General features: G+C 35.5%; 1 pseudogene; it reads right to left on the reverse strand.

The window, feature by feature from the left end:
- Positions 1-2,328: 2,328 nt before the first annotated feature.
- Positions 2,329-3,006, reverse strand: LOC143389611 (testis-expressed protein 30 pseudogene; annotated as a pseudogene).
- Positions 3,007-8,004: the final 4,998 nt, after the last annotated feature.

The following is an 8,004-nucleotide window of genomic DNA, read 5'->3' on the forward strand; positions in this document are numbered from 1 at the left end:
TAACTTCCTCTGTTATTATGATTACATACTACCCTTTTCTAAGAATTCAGATGTCAAAATGAAGGGTTTTACAACAACTATTGAACACTATTATATTTTAATCATATCTAAGACCAAGGGAGGCATAAAAAAATTCACAAGGAAAAAAGATGTAAGAGAATAAAGAATATATGTGTACATACTAGATTGATAAGATCAATGAAAGAAAGAGAAAGTTGCTCTCTTCATGCTATTCCAACTTTTCTGAGATTCTTAGGCATGGTTTGGCCAAAATATCTACTGATAATTTCCCTTAATTTTGATATTTGGATAAGAAAATCGAAACCAGTTACTGAGGGATTAAGGAGAATATTTCTTCAACTGTATCTCATTACATACACACTTGGTTTATATAAGCACATTTGAGACAACAAGTCTCCAGGTGGACTTACCTTCTCACAAATATAAGCAGAACTGTCCTCTCTGGAAACCAGTAGTTTGAAAAGTAGGGCAGAATAATCCTATTATTTTAAAAATGTATATAATATATATTTCAAACATGTTATTCATGTTTACATATTACTATAATTATATATATTTTATATTTATATGTGTATATATATATATATATATTAAATGTATATAATATATATTTCAAACATGATATTCATGCTTATAACAACAAAACCTCCTCATCATTAATTGTTAGAAGAAAAAGCCAGGAAAACATTAGATAGACATTGATTCTGCTTATAAATTTTCTGACCTGTGACTTCACACAGTTCAATCTATGGAAAAAAAAAATTGATGTATCTGAAAATTAGTTTCTCACTAAGAAAATTAGGCAAACTTGTGGGACCTCAATGAATTCTGGCATCTTCTAAGAAAGCCAGGTTAGTATAATGGAGAAATATAAAAACCACCTGACACTTTAAGTTTATACAAAAGTTTCTAGAGATCGTGGAAACTCTAACTCTCTTACACTTCTCTCCTCCATGCAGCTATGTGGTGACAGTGATGGAGTTCCTTTTGTTATATCCTCTGAAAAATGTGGCTTCTTTGGATGATGCATTTGGGGAAAAACAATTGCAATAGGGTTGATCTTGCCTGAATGTGATTTGCATCATTATGGACTCTTCCCCACCCTCCTTTTTGGTCACAGTGACACTCTCATATTTATTTAAGAAAGCATGTAGAAGGCAGGTGAGGAGTTCTAGAAATTCTAGTGAACACTGATTATACCCAGCATAATCCCTAATAGTTCTAATTCCTTTTAATTATATTATGACTTGAAATTAACCAAGGGGAAAATATAGGACTATGGCAATTTTACCAAATATAAAAGCTTAAGACTTTCATCATTTTAAGTTCGTCTAAACCCATTTTCTTAAAACACAGGCAATAAGAAACATAGTGTTGAAATTAAGTATGACAGATGTCTTTTCCAAATCACAACTGAAGAAATTAAGGAAGAGAGTAATGAAAGGAAAAATTAAATAACATTGAAAACTTACTCCCACTTGCTCAGAAACAAAGTCTATAATTTAATTTGAATTCTGGTCAAAAATTCTCTTTCACAAGACTATTCCCCATGCAAAAGTAAACAAATAGAAAATCCTAAGAGGACTGTTATTGAATAAAATCAGTTTGAGAGAATGTTCAAGGATATGAGAAAAACCAAAAAGTTTCACTCATTTTTTTAAGAACACCAATTTCCCAAGTGGAAGTTATGTTTCATTCTTTATCTGCTTATTCTGGAAGTTTAAGGCAAGATGTGGTATGATTGCTGGCTGAGCTGCCTGGTGTGGTCCACTCACATTCGCCTATTCAAAATATGATTTTCCTGGATTGTACTTAAATTAGCTTGTACCCCAGTTTGTGAAACAAATTTTGAAGTACAGCCTACTTAATTTTGCATCTGATTTCTACCTGCTTCTCTAGATTCATAGAAAATATTTGTGTGTGTACGTGTGGTAATATCTGTTGAACCTAGGGTCTCCCACATGCTGAGTAAGCACTGTACTATTGGGCCTTTTATTTATTTAATTATTAAATTTTTTTGTAACAAAATTCAAAAGTTTAATTTTTTCAAAGCTTAACTATACTAGTGAAAATAAATTATATTTAGACCACCTTTAATATTTGTACATCATCTTCATACAACTATAACTGCTTTCAAAAGACATTTTGGAAAGAATATTATTTTCACAATTAAAATGTGTTTCAGAAATAGGGCAACATTAAAGAACATTAGTCTGAAATATATCTCATAATGCTGAGAGGTATACTATTCTTTATCAAATTAACTGTACTTGTATTCAAAATAACATGGCTTTTAACTAATGACAATTATTTCTTGTCCATTTCAGTGATTTCTTGGATCCAAAACAAAATCTATGTATTTATTTTTTTGAAAATATCATTTGTTGACCGTCCATTCACTGTCATGGAATGATTTGCCTTCTCAATCCAGTGGATTTTATTGGGAGCTTGCAATTTTTGTGCCACTTTCTCCAACAAGTTCTTCTCACACATTTCATCTGCTGAACCTGACACAAACAGTACAGGATCTTTTATACGAAAGAAATCTTCATCTCTGTGCTTATGCTGTTGTTTTGGATGGTGCAGTGGATAAGAAATACAAATGAGACCTCGAACAAAACCATCAGCATCATCTGGCTCAATATGACACATTACAGAAACATCTGCTCTTGAGCCCATTGAACGACCTCCAAGGAAAACACCGGCAAGTTTGTATTATCCTGAGGTCTTTAGGTAATTCAAAACTGCTTTGTATGCCTTAATTCTATGCACAATATTAAGGCCTTTACAGGTAAATCTCAGGCAAAAAAAGCCATGAGATGCAAGATGGGATGCCAATGACATCAAATGAGGAAGATTCATATCTCCTGATGCTCCATGTGTAAGAATTATTCTGTATGTTAAACTCTTGCTAGGTACCAAACAAACAGGATCCAGCAACGTATTTCCAAAAGGTATTTTTAACTTAACCTCTGTATGACTCATTTTCACTGTTGAATATTAAACTTAAAGTGCATTACATCTGAGAAGCAAAGGACATCTCCCCGCCGCTGTCCGCTGAGCCCCCCAGGTGGCCCTGCGGGTGCCCTGGTTCAGAAGGAGTGGCAGCGAGCCTCCTGAGCTCCACCTGCTCCCTGCTGCCAAGGCCGGCAGCCCACACTCCCCTCCCCGGGAAGCCTCCCTCTGCCTGGTGGTGTCCACCATCCCCGCCGCACTCACCCGGGAACTATTTTTTAAATTTTATTTGAGTTAGGGTCTTACTAAGTTTTCTTTACTGGTCTAGAATGTGGGCTCCTGTCTCAAGCTCCTGAGTAGCTGGGATAATAAGCACACACACTATGCCTAACTTAATCAACAATCTTTGCAGTCCATGCCATAATCACCCAGGACTCATTAATCTCTGCACACTTCACAACTCTGTGTTTTATTGTTGGTATTTGCTATTCTCTCTCTGCCAGTCCTTCCAAGACCTACCATTATCCATACATCATCTCCAATGATGTCCGTTAATGAACACTCTCTCATGTTTCTACAGGAAAATTTGTGTAATCTTGTAGCACATCATTCATATCACAATTAAAGTTTTAACAAAAAGTATTTCAATTTTCTGTAACACTAATAGACCCTTGTGGGCAAGCTGCACAGTGCATGCATCCTCTTTCCTAGTGATGCAATAGTATCTGATCTTAAGAGCTACTTAAAACATTTTGTGAAAGATTGGAAGCATTTATGATTTGGAACTCCTTGCACTAACAAAACACTTTACAAACCACAAATCACTTTTTTTGTGTTGTTTCATATCAAATTCTCATCACGGATTGCCCATCTATTCTTTCATTCTTACACATTGTGTTAGTTCTATGTAAAAGAGAAGGTGAAGGATTTGGCAGTGAGTATTTTAAAAGAGAACCGTAACTGAAGAGAACTGCAGGTAATTGGAAAATGGTTAGCATTTAACCTACTCTCTTGACCCACCTGTGCCTCCTAGTGACTTAGTTGTGTTGCTCTCTACTTCTGAATGCCATGCCCACAGCTACACAGCAGTAACCCAAACTAGCAGCTAGATACATTTTCTCAGACTGCAGAAAATGAGGATTTCAATGCTGCATACCAATTTCCCTTTGTAAGGTGTTTCACTCATTATGTTTACTGACCTTATTTCCACTGTGTTAGTTTATATTGCTCTCTGCTTGAGGAGTTTAATGAGTGTTGAATTCCACTGGGTATTCTGATTACAATATCCCTGTATATGTGCACCGTTTTTTTAGGAGAAAACAGATTAGCATGGGTCTAAAACAAAAGTGGTTGTTTTTTTTTTTGGCGGGGGGCGTTCCATCTGAGTTTGCTAGTTTTTCTTTCAGTTATGGGTTTCTCAACCTGAATTATAATATTTGGGACAAATAAGATGGTATGACAAGAATAAATTCATGTATTCTATTTCAGCCCAGCTAGAAGTGGAAAGAACATGAGATTTTGAGTGAAACCACTAATCCTACCTCCATTACTTACATTTTGTTTGACACTGGGAAATTCTCTAACAATACTTAGCCTCAAGTCCTTCTTTAGAAAAAGGGGGATACTAATTAGGAACAGATTCTGTTGGAGTCATGAAAAGAGATAGATGTAAATGTGCCTTTTAATATTCAAGGATGTATATGAATTTCAGAGTACAAAATTATACATGCACATTGTCATCAGTTCTTGATAAATCCTATTCAGGTATTGACCTGCTGCCTCTGAATGTAGTTACAGAATATAATTAAGCAGGTCTGACATCTACTTCTGGCTCTTTAATAAGGAGCTTTAATGGGTGACATTGGCAGCTGACAGTAACCTCAACCAAACCTGGCTCCTGTCTTTAAAATGAAGAGCTTTGGGAAATCCACTGTTCCAGAGTACCTGGGTATAAATGGATCACTGATTTTCATACTGACTATTTTTCTTTAATTTCTGGTTTTGATTTAACTTTTTTCCCTGACTCTAATGGTGATCCTATTTTTACTTCTACCTTAGATTTATATTTTGTCATTTTCTGCAGATTCTGTCAATACCCCTATAACATGATAGTCTACAGGAAAAGGTTGACCCAATCCTAAATTGTAAAATCAATAAAGGATGAAATCTAATATGAGGTTTAGCACTTATGTGCCAGACATTCCCAGAATCATTTACCATTTATCAAAAATTCTCTGCTGCATTCAGGAAAAAAAATAATTATTTGCCCACCAGACAACACTTCTAGTACATACATATACCTCAGAGTCTTCTTTCCAAATGCCCCCCTTTTCCTCAAACTTTGCCATTCTACCATATTTCCTATTTTACTGAGTAGCAACATTATTTAATTAGTTGTTAAGCCATAAAAATAGAGCCATGCTGAATTCCTCTCATGCTACATGAGAGTCAGGTGGAATATATCTTTTTAACCACCCCAGCAATTCTTCTCTTTGTTTCCTCTATTTCTGCCTTAGTCCAAGGCAAGAACATTGTCACTGATACTCAAGTATCAGTGAGTGAGATAGAAATTAAACAGTAGCTACAGGATATGTAATGAAGGCTAAGATACACATGCCTGAATCAAGAGAAGAAGAAAAGATTTTTAGATTATTGGTACTGGAACCTAGTAAGAGCTTTCTTTGGAGATGACACTTGATAAAGGATTTAGGGAGAGAAATTTCTAGACCAGAGGATCCTGAGCTCTGAAACTGGAAGTTGATTGGATTTCTTGAGGAAAAGCAGAGGCCAATATGGCTTTGTGGGGAGAACCAGAATTAGAGTGATTTGAAATAAATGCAGAAAGAAATGCAAGAAACTTTAAGTTCTTACTTAAGTAGCAACTCCTCCCACCCCTTACAAAATATCATGATCTAGGAATTATAAATGCCAGCAAGTTGTGTTCCAAGTTCAAATTCATAAAGTCAGTTAATCAACCCCAAGATCTTTAAAAATATTCATAGAGTACAGAAAACACCAATAGCAAAGATTTTTTGATATAGAATAATTCAGAAAGCTTACATGTGTACTCCAATATTTGAGGAACAAAGAGTGCTCTGCTTTGTTCATGCCTGTGAAGTCCTGAAGGAAACAAGCTGCTTTTCCACTGATGATAGTGGACATCATCAGCTGTAAGTCTTTTGGCAGCAGGATTTGAGTGATATTGAGGAGTACCCTGCTTAACTGGATTTTTAAGGAACATTCACTAGAAAGAGGCTGAAAGTGCTTCATCATGCATAAAATAGGCCTAGGTTAGTTGGGGAAGGGAAGAAGTTGGGAGGAAACATTGCACGTGTCAGGGAATTGAAAACAGGGGACCCTAGTTATATAGCAGGGTAAAAGAACTTCTGAAAACCCCCACAAAATTCATTTTCCATGGAAGAAACAATAAATAAGAACTTCCTGCCTTATTGCAACTGCTGTAGTGTAAATAAACAAGTCCTAAAATGAAAACAAAATATAATTTGATATTAATGCATGTATTTAGGTTTCCTTGACCCCTTCAAAATTTATTCATGCCACTGAGTGAACACTAAAAATTTTCCCAAACTATACAGTGTACGCATTGCTATTCCCTCTTGGTGGTACAAAGAGGGCTTCTATTTATAATTTAGCCTTTTGAAGACAGAAATCAATAGCTATTAATTTTAAGAAATCCCCAGAGAATGCACACTGTTCCCAAAGCTATGGCCTGAAATCAGCACCTCTTGGCATTTGTATAAGCAGCACAATCTTTGTGTCTTTTCTCCTTGATTGCAACCCTTTCATATTAGGTGGGGAAGGTATGAGGTATACACTGCATGATTTTCTATTTTCTGGGTATAACAGGGATTAAAACAACCTCTTTCTAATGGGTTGTTTAAAAAAGTACCCTCTCATGGCAAAAGTTTCCCTTAGTTCTTATATCTGGGGTATATGCATCTCTATTATGGATGCTCTTTCCATTTCCAGACATCTGGCACTTTCTTTTGGTTTCTAGATACTTGAGTCTCTACTAGTCTAGGATATTTTGGATAGAACACTAGTCAATCTTATGCCAGCTTGCTCTATTGATAGTTCACTGTTGAACTCACACTTACATTGGCCCAACTGATTCTGAAAGGATCCGACCTGCTAAATCAGCCCACATCTTCCTTCATGTGATCCTGATTGCCATTAGTCTTCAATCCATGGTGATTCAAAATTCTGGGATTAAAGAAAAAACAAAAATCAGGCTCAGGCTTTCTCAGAAAATGCAAAGAAATGACTTAAAAAGGTAATTTTAACCATGGAAGGCTGATTTTGTATTTAAAAAAATACAAAATCAAAACAACAAAAACTTGGGCTGAGGTTGTGGCTCAGACTTGCCTGACACATGTAAAGCACTGAGTTTGATCCTCAGCACTACATAAAAATAATCAACAAATTAAAGTTATTGCATAAAAATAAAGGTATTTTGTCTATCAACAACTAAAAAAACATTCTAAATCAGAAGCTCAAATAAGGGATCTAAATTTTTATTTTTTATTTATTTTTTATTTTTTTAGATTATATGAGCACAACAAAATGGGCTTTGAGCAGAACACTATTTTCATCTCTACCATTGCTGCTTAAATTTGTTGGGTTTAATTTTTGGTTTCTAAACTTCAACGAAATCCTATTTATTTCAGGGCCACCATATTGTATCAACAAATAAACTTATTTATTCAGGCATTACAAAACCCAGGATGGGCTTGGGTTGTGGCTCAGTGGTATAGTGCTTGCCTAGTACACAGGAGGCCCTGGGCTCGATGCTCAGCACCAAATAAAAATGCAATAAAGATATTGTGTCCACCTACAACTAAAAAATAAATATTAAGAAAAGTAAAACAGGACATCGGAACAATCTATTTCTAGTTTATAATGTTCCTTGGCTATGTCTTGATTCAGGTCTGGAAGGCCATAGTGGGGACAAAGTCTTTTCAGCCATGTATTGTCTTCCTCTCATTCCTTTGGCTCTGATCATTAGCT

This window comes from Callospermophilus lateralis, unplaced genomic scaffold (assembly GCF_048772815.1).
Source record: "Callospermophilus lateralis isolate mCalLat2 unplaced genomic scaffold, mCalLat2.hap1 Scaffold_63, whole genome shotgun sequence".
NCBI classification, from domain to species: domain Eukaryota; kingdom Metazoa; phylum Chordata; class Mammalia; order Rodentia; family Sciuridae; genus Callospermophilus; species Callospermophilus lateralis.